Below are 21,236 nucleotides of genomic sequence, written 5' to 3'. Positions count from 1 at the left end.
TCCCTCTCCACCTACACACCCACAGCTAAAGAGATGATAAAACAAACAAAAGAAGAGGTGATAATGGGGACTCATGTCTGACCCGGCACTTTCTAACTGGAGAGCATGGCCCCAAACACTAGGTTCAAGATCTCTCCAGAAGAAACATTCTGCTTACTGAATTGTTATGAAATACCACCTTGAGATGGCAATTTTCGGTAAAAGGCTGTAGCATCTCGTTAAATAAAGCTAATGGATCCTCTGTGAGGCACCCTGGTCACGTGGGACATGTGTTTTGCTTCTCATGACCTAGCTGTGTGGCACTGTTGAAGGACTCCGTCACCTTTACAGAAAAGAGGTCTCGAGTTATGGTTTTTGTGCTTGGATCCGAAACTTGATTTTCTAGCATTTCTAGAGAGCATTTGGGGACCAGAATCCATGTTGTTTACTCGTTCCACGGGGAATACTGAGGCTGGGGCTTGGGACATGGGAGAGGAACCGAATGCTGGCTGAACTGTGGCCATTGGGCCATACACAGGTCTTAGTGTATCTAGCTTAGCCAAAAAGGGAGTAAAACAATCATGGGTCCTAACGATTCTCACCATCCCATCCTGGGGACCAGCACATGGATTCTTCACTCAACAGCCCTAAATAGCACGGCAGCTGCAGTGAGGGGGTGTGGCACGTTCCCCAGGCAGGGTTCCCAGCAAAGGCTGTACCGCCCCCCATCCCCACCCCACCAGGCGCGGCAGCCATCTGGGGGTGCAGACTTGGGAAATATTCCCCCGGGCAGTAGAGTTGCCACCACTTCTCGTGAACCACAGGCATGAAAGGCAGGTGCTGCAGGCAGCTCACAGGCGGCCCTGCGGGTCTGGTGCAAAACGCTCACTTAAGGGGCCACAGCCCTCTGACCTGCAGATTCCCCCGGTCTCACCTTCCCCCCCCCATGAAGTCAAATCTGCCTAATCTTTTGAATATCTTTCCAGAACAGGTTCACCCTGTCTTCAAGGGTTCACGGAGACTGCGCACCAGAAGTAGACCTCCCGCGTCTTTTATAAGTACGGGGAGTCCTTAGTGCTCTTCTTTTTTTTTTTTTTTTTTTAATTTTATTTATTTATTTGACAGAGAGAGATCACAAGTAGGCAGAGAAGCAGGCAGAGAGAGAGAGAGGGAAGCAGGCTCCCTGCTGAGCAGAGAGCCCGATGCGGGACTCGATCCCAGGACCCCGAGATCATGACCCGAGCCGAAGGCAGCGGCTTAACCCACTGAGCCACCCAGGCGCCCCTTAGTGCTCTTCTTTACCAGCCGTAGGGCAAGTGTATTCAGGTCAGCAAAATTTCTCAAAGGATCAAGGGCCACCGAGGTGCCAAGGCTGGGGCCGTTGGGAACCAGCCTCGGTTTCCCCTTCCATGAGCAGCATCCCTCGGCCCAGGCTGGAACGTCTCCTTTCTGGGATCTTTTCTCTCGTTTATGTTTCTTGGCTCACAGAATTCCATCCTTGTCCTACCGGGCTGGCTTCTCAAATGCTTAGGAAGCGGCCAACCCTACACGGACCCCACTTATCACGGAAGTATGGAGGCAATGACAGATGAAAAACAGAGACGTGACAACTTGACTAGAGGGAAATATTTATTCAGGCAGGAGCACCAACAGACCCGTCACAGAAGGAGAATTCAACAGCAACCACTGATCGCATGGGTGGCACCTACCACCTTCCAGCACCATGCAACCCGGACACCAGATACAGCACAGCCATTTCTCAAAATACATTCGGTTCTCTCTTACCTCTGCAGTAAGGGATCATAAATGCAGTTAAAGAAGTTAGGGGAAACGGCGCGCGGTGGTCCTTGCGCACTCTCTGCCCGTGGGTCCTCCAGGAAACCGCAGGCGGTGGCTCCCCAGAGCCGGCACGAGGCTTCGGGGCCGCTGCTTTTCCCCCTACATCATAACCGATTTCAAATGGTGCTAGACAAAAACAGACTCTGAACACCAGGAGAAATCGGTCAGCCTGTGTAAGAGATGGGTCCGTTGGTGCTCCCAGGGGTCCCGCACATGACCTTGCAGGTGGCGAGTCCGATTCCAGCCGCACTGCCACAGCAGCGGAATGTTCCCGGGCGTCTGGAGCAGGCGCAGTGCTGACGCGGATGGGACCGTCCTCCGGGTACACAGCCTCGCCCCTCCCCTGGTACAATCGAGCTCCGCATGGAGCATGGCCCCACCTCTGTGTTCCAAGGCCCGATGGGCAGGTGAGCCCCGGGGGCTGCTAGGAGCCGGCACCGCGTCTGCCCCTGCTCAGATGCGGAATTTTTTTTTAAACATCACACCCGCCCCGCGCCGTCACCCCTGCACAGCCCACATACGCGAGGGTGCCTCCTCTTCTGCAAGGTCTTCCTTTCTTGAGCCGGCTCAGGTGGCAGGCGGAGGGCGCCCTTCCCACCCGCGGAGGCTCCTCTGCTGGTGGCCCTTCGCTGCGCTGCAATTCTTACTCCTAAAACACTGATTTCAAATGGTGCTAGATACAAAGATGGAAAAATCTAAGCCACCATGTGAAACCAGCTTCCAGAAGAAGAGGATCTCATTGAAGAAAGGAGGAAGATGACATCGGAAGCCGCAGGCTCTGCCCCGAGGAGGGAGGGAGGTCTTCTTGTGGTTCCACTTGGGACGTGACGTCACCAACCGTGAGAAAGGCCCAGCGAAGAGCTCCCCAGGGGTGCTGCAGGACGGCTGACGGCGCGGCGAGGCTTCACACACCCCGTGGCCATACACAACTCACGAAGTCTAGTTAATGCAGTTTAATTCCACAACGGGTCGTAACAGAGTATTAGCTATAGGATAAAATCAAGTCTCCCAGAGCTATTATTAAAATGCACTGATAGCCTCATTAGCACCATCCTGCTGTATTAAATATTTCACAGTGCGCAAAGGGCTTTCCGATCCTATCTCACCTCATCAGGAAACAAGCCCCCTGTCTGCCACCAGGCTCTATCCAGTACGCAGAGCGGGGTTTCACCCCGCCCTGGGCAGCCCTTCCATACGCCTTCCTCAGAAAGAGCTCAGGCTCCTCCTTCCCGGCCTTACGTAAGGCTCAGAACATTGGCACTCTTACTTATTCTCAGCCCTGACACAAAAAAATGTGATGTTCTAAAGCTGTGTTAAGTAGATAATCCTCTAACAGGAGAACGGAGTTGTGTGTGTGTATGTTTTCAGAATTTGTCTGAAAAATAAGATTTGCATCGTCTTCAAATTAGATTTCTCATCTCCTAAATGGGTTGTTTCTGGTTGTTTGAAGCTGAGAAAGCATGTATTTTCCTGGGACAGCACAACCAAGGAAAGAGAGAGTGGAATCTGTACCTTTCGGGCTACCAGCTCCGTGGTAGAGACAGGCCCATATTTATTGTAGCTCCTGGAAATGACAGCATGCACTGCTCCAGGAAAGAGGAAGAAATAAAATTTGAACACTGAGGTGTGTGGTTTAACCGTGTCAGTCCCGGGAAGCATGTACTGTTCCCACGCCTGCTGGAGAAAATGCTCCTTATGCTTTAGTAACTCGCCCACGGCCATGTGACCAACACATGGTGCAGATCCCAGATCTAACCCCACAGTCCTGTGCTACTGCTCCTGGGCCTACTGTGCCTGCTCCAGGCTGGTCCACAGTCTCATTCTGTTCTTGAACTCAACTGTGAGCAAGGTTGAGGCGGGGCGTGGGCGGGGAGGTGGGTAGTCCTAGGCAATGTTTGTACATGGCCGTGGATGTGACTGACAACATGTTTAACTTGGGGTGAGACAGGCCCCCTGGTTCTGCAGGGGTCCCGGGGCTGGGAGCTAGCCTCCTGTGTCCTCCCGCACTCATAGCATGGCTGTGGTAGGGGAAGGTGCTGGAGAGGAACTGCCCACGATGCCTGTGCTGGACTCCAGATTCTGACCCTAGCACTGGGCTCGGAGCCCAGGGCCTTTGCACGGCCTCAGCCACTGATAGGAAGCAGGGCAGCAGCTCTGATCAAGGACACCTGCAGTCAACAGCTGGGCCCCAGGAAGCAGGTAACTTGCAGGGTTGTAAGGTCAGGAAGTTACTGATAAAGGATAGTCATTTTCATGGGATCCTATAACATGAGGTGGTTGGAGCTCTACATTTGGTCTTTCTCAGCTTTTCTGCCTCTGACCCCAGGTGGACTCTTCCTTCTTAGCCACTTCCAACTGCCAGTATCCACAGAACTTTTCCCAGCGTGTTGTCACACAGGTAAACAGTCATCCAGACGGCCCCTGTCCTCCCCCAGCAGGCCTCTGCATACATTGCTCCCTCTTTCTGGAACATTCTCTGTCTACCCTCCCAGAGCAACCACGCATCAACCCTCCCCCAGGTAACGCAGGTCACCTGAAGCTTTCCGGGTGAGCCAAGCATTCTGTCACACCCTCTCACAGCACCTAGTTCTTGTCCTTCAGGACATACAGATGTCACGTGGTCATCAGGGTGATTAATGACTGTCTCTCCTGCTACCCAGGGAGCATCAGGCCAGAGTTCGGGGCGGGAGGGCATTGCAGAGGACCAACTGTCACTGAGGGAACTAAGGACCACGACCCAGAGTTTGGGCTCACAGTGCCCGAGTTCTACGATACTCAGTTCTCTGGAGAAAGACAGCCATCATTCAGAACACATCATCATAAACACTCTAACACAAGAAGAGGGAAAGAAAGTAATCTTAGTACCAAAACCCTCTGCTCCTCCACCCAATGGATACAAGAGTCTATGCAGGTCTCAGCCCTCCCAAAAGAACCAGGCTTCTCTCACAAAGTCTGCCAAGCAATGACTCACTTACCTGAAGCCAGCTGGTGTTTTCGTTCCCGAGCTGGGTATAGCGGGGTGGTTGGATGGGGGCTGGAAGGGGCTTGGGCTCCCTGGCACCCAGCTCGATGGCCACCTCGATCTGTAGGAAGGCAGCCCGTCGAAGCCCCAGCCTGCAGGGACTCGGCCTGGCCTAATGGTCCCATGCAAACTGGCCAGTGGGAAGGGTTTGGTGCGCTGTCCAGGAAGGAAAACTGCCCAGCGTGGGGGGTGGGTATGTCAACTCGGGGAGGTGCCACCGTGCGCGGGAAGAGGGTTTGGGCAGCCTGCTGAGGCCCCCATCCATTTCTGGGCAGACATTCTATTTGGAGGTTTTTCCATGCCCTCCTGCCTAGGACACTCCTCTGCCTGGGCAGGGACTGAGGGTGGAGGAAAGGTCACCACACAGTGAATCAGAACACAGTGGCTTTAATTCCTGCTCAGCCCAGACTCTTGAGAGCAGGGGCCTGCACTTCCCCGGAATGGACCACAGTTCTGAAAAGCAGGAGGGCTCACAAGGCCTGGTGTCAGTGCATTCAAATGCTCCAGGGCTGGGACAGGAACTAGGACAGAAGCAGCAGCAGCGTGCGCGGCAGGAGTAGGGACCCGGAGAGGCTGTGTTTTGTCTAAAGGCATGCAAATCAGATACATTAAAAAAAAAAATTAACAAAAACTCTGTGTAGGCCAAACAAAAACATCCAAGGGTTAAATAGACAGAACTCGTGGGCCATGGGTTCAAGTGCAGTCTGGAGATTTCAAAGAGAGCTTCTACTGCCTTCTAGAAATAATGCTGTGTCTTTTAAAGTCCTAAAAACCCCATGCCAGGTCTGGCACCCACAAAGTAACATGGGAGGAAAATGGAGAGCAGAGGAGGAATCCTGGTTTATGAGATCCATAAGCAAACCCACCGAGCCAAGAGACACACGCCCCCAGGAAGCTGATGCCGCCGGCTGGTTCTGTGTGACCAGGACATGTTCAAATCCAGAGCGCTGGGAAGGTTCCTGCGAGGCAGCAGCTTCTCCCTCCCGCCCGGGCTGGGTGCTGAGTCACGGCTACTTACATGACTGACGCCAGCTCCAGCCAGCGAGGGGGAGGGGCGGCGGAAGCCCGGCCCAGCTCGGCAGTGTTCCTGCCACCCAGAATGCTGGTTCCGAGGCTCCTGGGAGTGAGGGAGAGTCATCTTGGTGAGAGAGGGGCCTGGGGCCGGGGGAGACCCTTTTGAAGATAGGGTCCGTTCTGCCCCCCAGACTGGTCCTAGCCCATTGTATGTGCCAAGGACCCAGCTTCCTGTCCCTAGGCCCCAGGCCAGACCCAGTGTCCTGGACATTTTGTCTTGAGCTGTCAGGGTGGGGCCTGGTGCCAACTAGCTGTGGTTAATGAATCAGAGGAAAGGGTGATAAAATGAAGGGTACGTGTGTGGAGGGCCGGGGAGGAGGAGAACAAGGAGCTCTTTCCCTGGCTGCTCAGCCCCCCAAAAGATCGGCTCAGCATCTGGGGATCAGTGCACTTTCCAGAGCCTGGATCCTGAAGTGGGAACGGCACGCTCGAGACCCACGGAGCCCCTCCAATGTCTGTGGAGGTAACAGGGCAAGAGGTCGCAGCCTTCTCTGCTCACGTGGACCCAGCCTCACCAACTCTGGTTTTCCCTGGGGAAGGCGTTCAGAGGCCCAAGTGCCCAGGCGGCTGCTTTCCACAAAATTCGGTTCTCTGTCCCTTCCTTGACACCATCGATGAAGACCTGCACCTGGAAATCTCCCAGATTCAGTACAGGCCCAAGGTTGGAATCGCCGGCTGGCTGTGAGGATGGGATGCCTTGGGAAGCTGTGGGGTGTGGGGGGCAGCAGGTCCCCATGTTTCCCCAGAGAGTGGCTCTGCTCAGACAGAGGACGATGGGCCCAGCCCTGAACTGTTTCCCACAAGAGGAAAAGCGAGCATGCCTACAGCCCGTTACACAGACACAACACCCACCCCACAGTTCACAAGTCCAAACAACCCCCAGCTGAAGGCAGACCACTGCTCCTTCCCCCTCATCACTCCCAAGCAGTGCTCCAAGCAGGCAAGATGGATGTGGCAGGGAAATTTCAGTCTCAGGTGAAATCTAACTGGGAAGGCTGGAGGGAGATGGGCTAGAGCCCAGCTTTCCCCTCCCCCAAGTGGAGCTGGGTCACCCACTCCTTCAACACCAAGAGTAACTAGCAGACGTGGCACCCCACCAGATACCCCCACTCACAGGACCCTGTGCCTGCCTGCTGCTGGCAGCATGTCTCTGGGGCTCCAGGGCTCCCTAGCTTAGCCCCTGCTCCTCCTGGGGGGAGAGCAGGCCCCCTGCCACAGGCCCCAGGCCCCACAGCCTCCCTGGAGCATGGGCCCCCACAGGCATCAGGCCTCTGGGGACAGACTGACGAGCCGAGTGGTGGCTCTACCCGATACTGGGGCACACAGCTGGTGCAGCACAGGGACCAGGCCACAACCCGTAACATGGTTCCACTTTCCTAGCTAGGGGCAGAAAGCCTGGGCACACAGAGGGTATGTCCAGAGTCCAAAGCCAACCCGGGGCACCTTTCCTGCTTGTCTCCCCTGCCGCAGCTGGCGGGGGTCTGTACCTGCACGGCAGGCCGGCCCTGTTCTGTTATCGGGGCCTGGCCCGCCAGTCTCAGGACCTGGAACAGACAGTGGCAGGAGGAGGCAGGCAGAGGGAGGGCAAAGGGGGAGGGAGGACCGGGAGAGGGGGGAGGAGGAAGTTTCACAGTCTAGAACACTCCCATCAGATCAGAGAGAGGGGAACACATACAACTTCCCCTTTTTGGGAGCTTCTCTGCCCCTGCTTTTGTTTCGGTGCCTTCCCCTCTGGACTGGGGATGGCTTGGCTGGTGGGCTGGGCAGGGGCAGGCGCCCAGGTACCCGGCCAATTGGGCCCTCGCCCGGCTCCGTCCTGGGCCTGGCAGGCTCCCGCTGCCGTTACCCGGCATGCCCTTCTCCTTGTCAGGGAGGCCTCACCCTCTTGTTTTTAAAGTTTTATAACAGTATTGTTTGTTGTCCAGCAGATTAAATTCTTTTGGAGGCTGGAGGGCGGAGGGGGGGAGTTGAGGGAGAAAGAGGAGGGAGAAGAGTGAGGGAGAGAAAATACAAACAACTTTCATTAAGGCCAAAAGATTAAATGAGTTCCTCTCTGGACACAGAGTTCACCTGTCTTGGAGAGAGGCCAGTGGCCAGGAGCATGGGTTCCCTTCCCCTCTGTCCCTGTCCCTCTAGGTCATCCTCACCCAGCAGGGTGACACGTGGTCTCAGACCTTCAAGGTCACTACTCAGGGTTCAGAAAAGAAGAAAGAGCTAACAGTGTTGGGGGTGGGGGATTCATGCCTGAGCCGCCACCCCCCCCAAATAGGAAGCATGATGGGGGGCCGAGCTGGGCCCAGCTGAGGGGCCTTGATCTCATCTCCCCGGGGCTCCCGATGGCCTGCTCAAGAATGAGGTGGAAAGGAGGTTTCTGGGGACGGCTGCCCCATCTCAGAGACGACTCCCCTCTGCAGTGAGCCTGCGGTCTGTTCACATGTGGAAGGAAAGTAATACATTCAATGTTGTCAGAGCCTGGAAGAACGGTACCCCCAGGAGACAGGAACACAAGTGTGCAGACAAATACTCAGGTGTTTCTAAGGACTATGTGAGAGCAGGAAACAGGAAGGAGAGGGGAAAGAAAATCAACATAAAATAAGCATGATTTTACAGACAGGAGGGTCCAGGGAAATGTCCCCAACCCGTCAGGCCTTCAGATGCTAAATCTGCAGACAGGAATAACACAAAAGGATATACGATTATCCCCATGAAAATAACCCTCGTTCAGCCATTAACTGGTTTATTTCAGACTCCGGGGTTCCCAATAAATAGTAGCCCATGGGGGCACATGTGTGTGCCTCTGGCGTGGCAGGCAGCATCATGGGTCCCAGAGCCGTGGACCTGCCCTGAGACAGTCCTCCTTCCACCTCCGACCCTCTTCCCAGCAAACCCTGTCTGGCCCTGCCTCCTGGCCCAGCCCCCACTCCTTCACCTCTCCAGGGCCTTCTCTGGAAGCTCCCTAGGGCTGGGGGAAGCAGCATGGGGCGGGGGGCAGCAGCAGTTCAAATACAGGTTTAGAGCAGCTCAGGGCTCTTCCCAGACAGCAATGGGGGACAACCTGGCTATCTCCTCTTTTTTTATTTACAAATAGTATTAGTCCTAGAGGGTCAGTTCCAGAAGTTCTGTCTGCATGAGGAAACAAGGGTACAACTGCTGGCCCAATGCTCCTGTGCCCCGACCCAGGTCAGGCTGGCCTCCGAGGCAGAAAGAAAAAACGGAGCCTGCTCTAGGTCCTGGCACCCAAAGCTCATGCTGTTCTAGGGACAGTCTCAGAGCCCCACAGACTTGGGACGGGAGGGACCTTGTCAGGGACATCCAGTCTCTCTTCTCAGATAAAGAGGCTCTGTGTTTCTTTGGAAGCCCTCAGCAAAGGGCCACCACAGTTCTCCCTGAAGTCTGGTCTAGATCACCTCCCGGCTTTGGGTTCTGCCATCCTCCTTCCCACCCTCTGGGAGAACAGAAAGTTCTGGATGTCGTATGACAAATCTTCACACAATAGTTATCAGAAGCTTTGTCCAGCAAAACCACTGCCCTGTGGATTTCCCATGATACGGCTTCTCTGTGAGCCAAGGCTGCATCCGAGGAATACAAACAGACAGACGTATGCACACTGCCCCCTGTCCAGCCCTAATCCTTTGGATTCATGCCCAGGCAGAGCCTAAACCATCCTGTGTTAGTGCGCTCTAAATAAAGACAAACACTTCTCTGCCCCTTCATATAGGCTCTGGGTCTCTCTGAGCAAAAGCCACTCAGAGGGCCACATGGACAAGAGGACGACCAGTCTGAGCTGTGCCTTGTCCCCCCCTCACAGAGAGCGGGCTTACACGCAGGATCCGGGAACACGGACGTCTAGGCGTTCTCTGACTTTCCTTCCTCTCCATGGGTAAGGCCTACTTTTTCAACTCTGTCAGGAAGCAACAGCCAGAGCTGAAGCTAGTGGTTCCAGTATCTCACACTGTCCCTTAGCCAATACTTCCAGCGGGGGCTGATTAGCCAGCAGAGAGAACAGCCACACAACGCTCAGGCTAGGCAAAGCTCTGGGCCTCCCTTATCGGTCTGCTGGGAAAAATCTCCCAGATCCCATAAGAAAGCCTTATTTCTAAGTGAGCTAGACTTAGCAGAAGTCTAGCTCAGGACTAGAGAAAGGACTATATGCACGTGCACTAATGCCCTACAAATGTGTCGGAACGGTTTGAGAAGCACCGCATAATTCCAGAAGCTTCCAAACGTAGGCAGTCTCACCAGAAACACATGGGGAATGGCTGGATTCCTGGCCAAGGAGTGCACGCCAGGTTTCCCAAGAGCTCCAAGAAGCCGAAAGAATCTGAGAACAGAAGAAGCTGGACATTCTGAGGCTCCCTTCCCCATTTGGTGCATAGGAAAGCGATCTTCGACCTACAGAGATCAAGTCAGCTGCCCAAGGCCATTCCCTGTCCCTGGACCGCCGGTCAGTGGAACAACAACTAAAACCCAAGGAAATGACATCTGGAGTCGGGGGACCTGGGTGGGGGACCCCAACTCAGCAGGTATAAGTGGATCTTAGCAAGGCTGTGGCTCAGTTGCAGCGACTGTGGGGATCCCACCACCCACCCTCACAGGCAGCGTGAGGACCAAATGAACTAGCAAATCGGAAAAGAGCTGCAGACCATCGCATGGTATGCACAAGACGTCAGGTCACCAATCGCTTCAGCTCCTGCCTGAATCCTGGCCCAAAGTCCTGTTTGCCGCACCACTCGGGGCGAGACGGGGTGGACTCACATCTCCGAGGCCCGTGTAAGAGTCCAGCAAAGCGGCACGTGGACAGTGTCTTGAAGCAATGGTGCTGATTTTAAAACTCTGCATTCTGTTTGGTGGCTTGTGTGGCAGGAATCCGCAGCCCCAGCCCCAACCCCACCCACACAGTCTCAGAGCAGGGCTGGCCACTGGGGACGGAGGCCACCGTGCTGGCTTGTGAGGGCCTGGGACCCTGAGCTCGCCTGCACGTGCTTTGTTTTTGCTACCTTTTGAAGAGTGACTCCGTACTAAAAAGTCAAAATGGAATGGGTGGCTTGGAGATATTTTTGTTTTTGTTTTTTTCTTTTCACCTTTTTTCTTTTTCTTTTCCTTGTCCTTTTTTCTTTTCTTTTTCTTTTTTTTTTTTTAAATAGAAGAGTTTCAACAACCACATGAGAAAAGATGGCTACATATAAAGGAAAACTTCCTGACAGCAAGAGGCACAGACCCTGAAGAGGGAAAGCCTGGGACACCTGACCCGCAGTCCCATGTTCTCTCTAGGATTTAAGGCCAGAAAGCCCAGAATTTCTTTCATAGAGCACGGTGGCATCTCCAGTTAGACCCTGTGACACAGAGAGCCCCCAGCAGCTCCCACATCACCTGTCTGCAGACAAGCCCCTAGGTGGGAGCCAGATGTCACCTGGATGACCTTGCTCCATCAGTCACCCTCATGTAATCTGTGGCCCCTTTCTGCTTGCAGCCGGAGGTCCTGGGCAAACTGTCTCCACCCACCTGGCCTCACGGATGGGGACAGCATCTCTTCAGAAGACAGGACTGTAGCTGTTCTCAGTCTTCTGCCTGAGAAATACCTCCAGAAACATCTAGGGAACCCCTGCATCAGAGTTGGCAAGCTGTCTTCTAAAAGGTTCTGGTTCAAATCCCTCAATTTATAAATAATGAAACTGAGTCCCAAAGACGTAAAGTGAGTAAGATTTTACCAAGGGAGCCAGGGCCAGAATGCGGGCCTGCTGAGTCTTCTACACCACACCACATTAGGCCCACTTTCCCTGAGTCCCCATAACCACACCCCAAGACCCACACCTCATCCTTGTGGATATCAGCTCCCCCACCCCTCAGCAGCAAGTGGCATCCTCTGAGGTCCAGGAGGGCCAGGCTTGGATCATGGGCCCAAGAGGGAAAAATCACATGGCCAGACACACCACGAGCCCCAGGTCTACCCTGTAAACTAGCCCTGAGTCCAGCAGCTGCACACGCCAGAAAAACCCTCCCACATACTGGAAACACCTTCAGCCACCAACCTGCCTCAACCTCTCAAGACACCCAACTCATCCAAGCCTCCGGCACACGGGGACTTCTCCCTCTCCTGCCCCTGCCCTTTCTCTATCATGAGGATGTGGGAACCCCAGGCTCAGGCCGGAGAGGCTGGGCTGACTTCCGCCTCTCACAGGCACCTACTTCACCAGCGACTCGCTGAAGACTTAACCCGAGTGTTCCCCTATCTGTGTGGATGAGAGAGGGGCACAGGGACAAGGTTGCAGCAGAGCCACCAGTTGGCACCTGGGGAGGGTGGCTGACAGAAAAACCTTCGTCTGCTGGTGACCAGAGGCTCGAGATCTACCGCCGTCTTGATCCCTGACTGCAAGTTCTTGTAAGCTGTGGGGACCTTGGGTAATTTTCTAGCTGTTAGGACAAGAGAGGGGTTAGCCCCTCTATCACTGTGAACTCTGGGGGCTCCATCAGTATGGCTTCCCCAGCCTCTTAAATTCCCTCCTTGGCCACCATCTGGATCCCTGGGCCCTTTGGATGCGTGTGGGTGTCCCCCTTTCCAGCTATGCCTGCTCCGCAGATTTCCCAACTCCCTCTGTCATCATCATGAATGACCTCTCCCCACACCAGAAAGCACACCTCATGAGAGCAGGGGCTGAATGGGGGTCTGGAGAAGGGCTGCATCTGCCACGCTTGGCCCTGTCTGTTCGCGGGCGCCGACAGCCAGCTGCCTCTGCTCGGCCTTCCCCAAAAGGGAGGAAGCACAGCCGTCACCGCCCACTGCCATCTTCCCCAAGATACCCAGCCTTTCACTCTGTTCACCATCCGTTCTGCTGGCTGCCTAATCTTGGACGGTCTTATTAGCTCCCCCAAACGTCTGAAGTCAACCCAAGAGGGTAAAGAGAAAATACAGGCTTTGGAATCAGAGGTGCCTGGGTTTAAAATCTTGGTGTTCCCACTGGCCAAGTGTGTGACCTTGGTGAAGTCACTTAATATGGACTGTTTCTTTAACGGGAGATGGGAAGTCACCCCTTCATGGGGTTGCTCTAAGAATGAAATCAGATAAGCAAAAGGAGACCCTTAACGAAGGTGAGTTTCCCTTCCCTGGGACTGCACTGGGAGGCCTGTCTCACACCCCCACGCCTCATTACAGACCCTGACCTCGGCTCCATGCACACATAGGTCCCTTCCAGGCTGCAGAGGGCCACGCTGGTTGAACACGAGACATATACCCTTCACCCTCACCCCCGGATCCTGGCCTCGGTCCTGTGGTCAGATAGTGCACAACCGTTCCCCACATGCCTCTCTCCATCCCCAGGCCCCTGTTCACCTGCCCAGGCTCCACACTACTGTATCAGGCTCTGCGCAGATCTTGGGGCCCGGAGGTGTTCTCCGGCTTTATCAGCTCATGAGCAGCTCCCGCGAAAGAAGCCAGCAAGGAACCAACCCCAGTCTCTGCTTTCTTCACAGACACTCCAAGGCCCAGAAAAGCAAAGCAAAATGAGGGCCTCCCACGGACAGCCGGCTAGTGGAAAAGGCAGTATCTCTTACATATCTCACAGGGAGGCAACGTGCCCAAAACAGTGACCAGCGCGAGATACACATCCTCTCTAAAGCCGGGGCTGCAGCCTCGGAGGCCCTCATGCCAGGGGACAGAGCCAAGATATGCATTAAACAGTTCACAGCCCTGACCAGACCAGGATTCAGTGGGACAGAGCAGGTGCTGACCAATCGGGCTCCCTGGCAGGGTCCCTCCCCAACACCTCCTGGCCAAGCCACACCACCACGGCTCCAGCGCCACCCGCTCCCTTCACTTCTGCTGGACCCCAGACGGAAAGGCCCCACACCACCTCCTGGCTCCCGGACCGCAGGGACTTCAAGGGTTGAGAACCAAGAGCCAGAGAGGCCTGGTCCCCCTCTCAGGAGGTGCCAACTGTTCCGGCTTGGCTTGTGACATAATGCCCGTGTCATGTCAGTGGAAACCAGACTGGTAAGCAGGGAGGAGAGGACTAAATGAGGATCGAAAACAGGAAAATCAACAGGGAGATGTTCCCCCCATCCCCCCCGCCCTCCAATTCTGGAAACACCAGAGGCCCCAGAGACAAGTGCGTCACAGGGAGCCAAACCGACTTTCCCTTTGCTTCCCATTCTGGTTATCTCAATCCTGCCAAGGGCAGGGCAGGGCTGTGCATGGGAGCGGCGGTGACCCCAAGGCAGGCCCGGGTCTGCACCGCACATACGGGAGCAGGGGTGCCCGAGCACGGCCCATGGCCCCAGCTGGCCCTGGCCCGGCAGCCAGCACTGGCCGGACTCTAGCCGGCACATCTCGAGGGAGTTGGCCGTCTCCTCCTCATCTCCCCAGGTGCACCCAAGCTCATCTCTCCTCTTTATTTGTGTTCCAGGCCCAACACCCCAACATCCCTCCCTACGTTACTGCTGGAGAGGCTAAGACTTGTCAGATTCCTTTAGGAGAGAGAACCCAGACTCTTCCCAACAGCCCTCGATGCCTCACTTGGTGAGGACCTCGGGCTGCTCACCGCCAGCTCAGACTCATCTCCAATGGAGAGAAGAGAAGAAGACACACGGACAGGCGGAATTGACCAGTCCTTTCCGGACAGTGGTGGGAGGCGGGTGGGGAGACATCCATGAGACAAGAGCAGAGGTGGGATCCCAGGGGTGCCTCCGAAAATTAGCCAAGCATATCTTAAAACTGCCCAGCACCATTCCTTTTATCTTGAGACCCCAGACAAATGTGCTGTCAGCTAATTCCAACCTGACCCTGCTCACCCAGAACACTGCAGGCATGCCTTCCATAGGAGAGACTTCCTGGTCGGGAGAAGGGTGAGCGCCTACAGTCCGCTTCCTGAGCTGTCTCTAGAACATGACAGACTACCCCCACTCCCGTCCCTGTTCTGCTGACCATTTTCATTTTTAATACCATCGCTATTACTGTGACCAGCATCAAGTGAGGCAGAGAAAAAAGATTTCTATGTCAACTGCTTAGAGATGTTGTGCAATGCTTACTGGGCCCAGAATTTTTTTTTTTTTTTTTTTTTTTTTAAGGTGAAGGCCATGAGGGCCCAGAGGAAGAAAGTGATTCAATCACTCAAACAAACAAACAAAAAACCCCAAAACAACCCCTCCGCCAAGCAGGCCCTGAAGCCCACCACCAAGCCCACACTCTAAATTCCAGCAAGTCTAAAGGGATCTAGAGTAAGAGCGAGCACCCACTGGGGTACACAAGGAAGGGAAGGCCTGCAGGCTCCCCGGCAGCTAAGGGGCTCTAACCCAGAACCTCACTCTGGATGCTGGGGGCCTAGGAGAGTTCTAGACCAGTCACCGAGGCCGCACTGCTCTGCTGACTGACTGCCACACCCAGCAGCGAATCCATCTCCCACACGATCGCTTGGGCTGGCCCTTCCCCCAGGCCCTTGCTGGTTACTAACCCCATTCACAGAAAAGCCAGGAGTGGGAGAATGGAAAGAAGAGGGCATTGTTTGGGAGATTCTGAATGGAGATGTTTGAGGATTCCTTACTAAGGAAAATGGTGGCCATGAGAAGGAAGGGGGCTACGGGAAGGCCAGAAGCGGTAGCCCACACCTGACTTACCTGGGAGGCAGCAAAGCGGTTAAATCCCATTTTCTTGCACCGTCTGGTTTCCAATAAGCAGCCTGGAGATGATTCACTGACAAGACCAGATCATGTCCCCCTCCATCGGCACTCGGAATCACAGAACCACAGACACTGGCGGCTCCACAGCACCTACGAGAGGAGGCGGCAAATATCCAGCCCGTTCTGCCCTCTACCACCAAGGATGACATGTGCAGTCACCACCCAGCTCCTCCCGAGGACGGCTGACTAAAGGCAGATTTCCCTGAAACCCCCAACGGCGGGTGAGGGCGGCGAGCAGACACAGTTCCCGGATGCCCGGAGCCACGTCTGCCGTCATAGAGCCTAAAGAAAATCAAAGGAAGGAGGAGGAAGAGGTAGAGGAGGGCAGGGAAGACAAGAGGTCCAAAAGAAGCATGAGAGGTCAAAAGACATCCTTGGGCAAAGCAAGGCAAACAGGAAACCAAGAAGACATGTGGGAGGCTGGTGGGTGACACGGGCCACTCCGTGCCGTCGGCCACACTTTCAGCCTCTAGACTGTCCTCCTCTAAGCCCCCAAATCCATCGAGAACCATGAGGCCCGCCTGGCCCTCATCCCACATCAGACTTTCCGATCTATCAGCGTCTGAAAGAAGGAAAAGGAAAGAAAGCTTGGCATTCCGGAACCAGCCTCAGACAATTAGCCCTTCCTGGAATGAAAGGCCCCTTAGAGATGATGGCTCACACTCTCGAGGTTCTGGTTCCCTGCGAGAAGGACTCCTCTCCCGCAGGGGAGGGCAGACATGTCCGATAAGAATTGCTTAGCACAATGCTATATATAGTCTAGGTTCCTAGCGGCCTAGAGATTTGGAGCTAGAACTTGGCAGAGAACCACGCTAGATGCTGGCAAGGACCGTCCTCCCCCAGCCAGCCAGCTGAGAGCCTCTCCTCCCTGCTGGGGGCAGCGAGGGCAGGCAGGGCCCTTCCCATCGGCCCATTAAGAACACGGCACTGAGGGACATGGGCTTTTGGCTCCGTCTTAGGAAAAATCGACTTCTCCTGAATGTGAGGGCGATGTGCGGGGGCTAAACACTGAGATCTAGCCTCTCCGCAGCTCTCCAGAGGCACTAGAAAATTGATCTCGTCCTGTCTGATGGAGGACCGGGGGCAGGGGTCTACGGGGAAAGGAAGGAGAAGGCCCAGCAGCTGGGTGGGTTCAGTAAACAGCGAGGGCTTCCGACATCAGAAGGAAGAAGACAGCACAGACGAATACTTAACCTGCAGAGCCGGGCTGACAGGCCTCTCCTTTCTTTTGCTCCAAATAAATGCAAACGGGCCATTCCATTCGGCCTCTGATGGCCGTCTTCTGCACACCGCTCCGTCCTCAGCTTAACGTGAGTCTCCAAGAGGCTGTCACCTTCTCACATCGCTCAGCTCGTCGGAGTTCTCTGCGGGGAAGAAGTGAAAAGGAGACAGTAGCCTCGGCTCTCAGGGCCCACCAAACGAGTGATGTTTTGCACGGGCCCCGATCGGGGTCCCGTTTGGGGCTGATATGTGGCCCTGGGACCCTAACCCTCAGCGACTGCTCACCCGTCAATGGCAGAAACGAGACAAGGTTGGGCCCCTTGTCCTGAAGAAAGGCCAGTCCCATTGGGCACTGGGCCTCATCAAGGAGGGCCTACATCTCTTTTGGAAAACAAATCTGAGAGACAACAGAGCTCTCTGAACTACAGAATCTGGGCTCTCATCATATGCACGGCTTCTGGACAAAGACACAAAGGATCTAACAACCACATACATACAATTTTTTTTAGGTCAAGTTGCTCTCTATTCAGACTCAAAAGACATGACACAAAGGGGTTGGGGCTGCCTTTGCACTCTGGGCAGGGACAGCTGGCTCCTGTCCTTTGCCCTGCGAACCTCTCCACAGTGACCTCAGCCAGGTCTCCCTGTTCCCTCTGGCTCCCAAGGCCCCAAAGCCACTCCCTGAAAAGATCCCAAATGAGTCATGCCCGGAGGTCCTTGGGGGAGAGGAGGAGGTGCTCAGTGACAAACGTCAGTGCTAAGCATCATCTAAGGAAAGCATGCGGCTGAAAAATGGCACAAGGGATGCGTAGGCTGGGTGGTCCCAGACCTTGCCATCCCTCAATCCCCACCCACAAGTTGTTGGCTTCTCTGTCCCCAGCCATGGCCTAGGGAGACAGAACAGGAGAGAAGGGAAGCCAGATGCTGAGGGCAATGGCTTGCCTGTGATTCGGTGGCGATGGAGGTCCAGGTCTCTCTGGCTCCCGAGAAGGCACTGCTGGGCATGGTTGGGCACGGTTGGGCGGGGCTGGGCGGGCGGGGCAAGGGGGAACGTCACGCGCATTTGACGTGCGCTTGGCGCAATGCTGCAGATTCGAGAAAAGCCTAGAACTCTGAGCCGCCATGATGACGCACATACACACGCACAAAGGTCAAGGACTCGAGGCCCACTGTTTCTTTCTCCTAAGAATGAACTGAGGAAGATGCAAGGGGAGGGGAGAAGTCTGATTTGGGACAATAAAGAAAGGGGAGACTAAAGCAGACTGCCCAAGAGCTAGTCTTCAGCTCAAGGCTGGTGATGCGGACCCGCCATCTTCATGGGACGCCAGCAGAGGACACTTAAGATGCCACATCTCCATGATGGGCACTTACTCCTGGGGCCTCTGAAGGTCAGGGCTCACTAGGGACTGTGAGGCCCACCATACCTGAGATGGGACTCACCCTCTATCCAGGCCACAGTGAGAAATCCCAAAGGGTTTTCTGGCCCTGAGAAGATGTCTCTTGTTGCGGAAGAGTGAGAGGAGGTTGAAAAGTGGCTCTGTTTGCCAAGCGCATAATAATAACACAAGCAGCTGCATTTTCTGTTCGGTTTCTAAAATTTAAGAGTCCACAGAGCCCCGCTGGGATACGCGGTGTCACCCCCAACCCGATGCCCAGAAGTGGTCTTCTCTGCCAAGCCCTTCCTGAAAATGACCCCAGCCCCGGGGTCGGCTCCAAGCCCTGACAAGCTGTTCTTGCTGCTTTCATGTTGACAGAACGCCCTGGCCACTCGGCTGAGCGCTCCATCTCCCAGCTCCCGACATACTGAGTCATCATCCAAAGAGGAAAAAAACAACAAAGCAGTCGTCACCAGGGTCCCCACTGCCGTCGGCTGACGACTCATGGGCTGTCGTCACTCTCTGTTCTGCAGCCCCAGAATTGGTGACGAGGGGTTCCAAGGTGCCCAGCTCCCCTCCCACGGGATGCAACGGCATCAGGAAGCAGGCAGCCACCGCTGCCATCAGAAAGAAGGGAAACTAACCTGGCATCACGAGGCTCCCCGGTAGGACCACTGGTTAACCCTCACTCTGCCACTGCCCACCCTGTCCTCATGGCTCCGCTCCCCCAGCGCTGCCCCGATGCAGACGTTAAAGGGGTCTTTATGCAGGTGGGAGAAGGCACCCCCTCGTGGGTTTCAGGTGTGGACTGCCTGGCTACCTCCTCCTCTGCCTCTACCTTCCAATACCCCTGAAGGCACTCAAGCTCCCTTCCCCCCATTCCTTCTCCAGCCACCTGCTATGGTCCCTTCTAAAGGCCCCGATAAGACAGCTGGGCAGGGGAAAGGGACGTGCATCACTTTCTCCGGGGATCCTATCTGCTTGGCAATATATTAGGCATTTCTGTGTAGTAGGTTATGGTGGCTCCCTGTCACTGACTGACATCACAAAGCCCTAGAAGAACCACCCAGAAAGACAAGGCAGGGTCAAGATGCAAACCTAGGGCAGTCCAAGTGCAAGGGCTCTGCTTCTTGCCTTGTATGAGGTCCACTGATTCTGGGTCCTGGAGCTCCTTCTGCTCTGAAGGTGCTACAACCATCCCACCTCCACCTCCTCCTCTAGGAAGAAGGGGACCAGGACAACTGAGGGTTGTTAATCCACCAATTGCAGCTACCACAGGAAAAAAAAAAAAAAAAGCCATCATCTTGCATGAACCTGACCACAAGGAAGAGGAGAAAGTTAACGGGGTAACAGGGAGGGTAGCACGGAATGCTAAAAGACCCAGACGCTGGGCTCAGGAAGGTTGGCCACCCAAACCCCCATACGGCATTAGGGATGTACAAAATTCCTTAAATAGACAAGTTCTGGGGATGTACCTCATAAGAGGCATTTTGCAGACACAGAGAACTGATAGGTAAAAAAATGCAAAGACTCTGAGGAGAACAGGAGTTCTAATCGTGAGCAGAACACTTACCAGACATGGGACGCTCCCTCACAGCGCTGCGGAAAATGATACATGAAACAAGTTCTGAGAAATCGCCCGACATGGTACCTGGCAAATGGAAGGCACCAAATAGGTAAGTGCTTTCCTTCTTTGTTCCCCCGCCTCTGGGAGCTCACCATCTAATAGGTGACCGTAGGACTTACACACAAAGAGCCAGACGATAACCAAAGTAGCATCCAAGAAGGATGAAGTGTATGAGAGCTTGGCCGGAGGGAGCCAGGGTGGTTCCGAGGATTGCTTCTCGTGAAGGGGATCCGCAAAGGTCCACAGAGGATGGCGGGCTGCCGCAGGTGGGTGCGGTAGAGCCCAAGAGTCATGGAAAATACCAGTGGTGCAAACAGAGGTCAGAAAAGCAAGAAAAAGTGAGTTGCCTGGTTTTGCTGGAATACGTGGTCTACCTGGGGAAACGCAGAGAAGTCAGACTGAACAGGAGAGCTAAGGCTGGTTACAGACAGCCTTCAGCATCATGCTAAAGAGAAGGAATTTTATTCTGGAAACGATGAGAAACCATTTTAAATTTCTAAGCAAGAAAAGACAAGATGGCCGCTGCACGCAGAAGGGCCTGGAGAGGAGAGGGATGGGCAGCAGGGAGCCTCACTGGAGGACTACAGCTGGAACCATGGCACTGGCAGGGGGCATGACAAGGAGCAGAGAATAAAAACAATAAAAAAGGGAGGGCCATCAAACAAATCTGCCTTGGACCGCCCCCCCTCTCCGTCCCCATAGAGAGACTGCCGGAGACAGAGCCTATTTGGGGAACACAAACCACAGGTCTGACACATCTCAGCAGCCATATCTCTGCCTTCACTCTCCCCCCAAAAACTCAGCTTTTCCTCTGGACTGCTTTAAGCCTAAAATGAGGAGGGCACGGGAGACCTAGGCCTTCTGTGTGCAACACCCACCCTTCGGCCAACCCCAGACCCCCGGTGGAGAAACCCCCACCCAAAGCTGTGACCGAGGGTGGGACTGGGCGGTCCTGCCCCTGAGGCCACCTTCACTGCGGCAGCCACCACTGTGCCCGCCTCTATTGCGTTTTTGCCCCCCCTTCCCCTCCTCCGTCATAGCCCCCGCCCCCCGCCCACTCTGCGGAACTGGCACAGCAGGACCAGAAAAACCAACGCCACCATGTCAGAGACCAGCAGAAATGCCTCCAAAATGGCAGCCTTAGGATAAAAAGGAGTCCAAAAATATTATCAACCCACCCAAGGAAAGGCAAGCCAGTGACAACGGGAATGAACTGTGAACCCCCTCCCAACTGGGCACCCCCACCCTTCCTCACTCTTACAACTGTCACGTCTTTCCCATCAGAAACTTCCTCTAAAAACCCAGAGAGCGTAAGAGGGGAAGAAGGGCATCACCCCATGCCCCCAGGAGGTTCTGGGGTCCATGGGTGACACAGGGCATCCAGAAGGACATTCTACGTTCAACACTCCAAGAAGGGGGAGAGCACCCC

At 54.8% G+C, this 21,236-nt stretch overlaps 1 long non-coding RNA gene across 2 annotated transcripts; it reads right to left on the bottom strand.

The window, feature by feature from the left end:
• Window positions 1–1,594: 1,594 nt before the first annotated feature.
• LOC111162353 lies at window positions 1,595–20,060 on the bottom strand. 2 transcript variants are annotated; one of them, XR_002641572.1, is made up of 5 exons: window positions 19,927–20,060; window positions 19,754–19,831; window positions 16,778–16,947; window positions 15,521–15,673; window positions 1,595–5,957 (listed from the first exon to the last, which is right to left on the bottom strand). It is a non-coding gene; the product is annotated as an uncharacterized LOC111162353 (long non-coding RNA). The 2 variants fall into 2 exon arrangements; XR_002641571.1 differs by having other exon boundaries at window positions 15,521–16,947.
• Between the last annotated feature and the right edge of the window lie 1,176 nt (window positions 20,061–21,236).

The sequence above is a fragment of the Enhydra lutris genome, unplaced genomic scaffold, assembly GCF_002288905.1.
Source record: "Enhydra lutris kenyoni isolate GAN:26980312 unplaced genomic scaffold, ASM228890v2 scaffoldscaffold91, whole genome shotgun sequence".
Classification (NCBI taxonomy): domain Eukaryota; kingdom Metazoa; phylum Chordata; class Mammalia; order Carnivora; family Mustelidae; genus Enhydra; species Enhydra lutris.
Note: the sequence above shows the minus strand (reverse complement) of the source record. Positions and strands in the feature narration are given on the sequence as shown.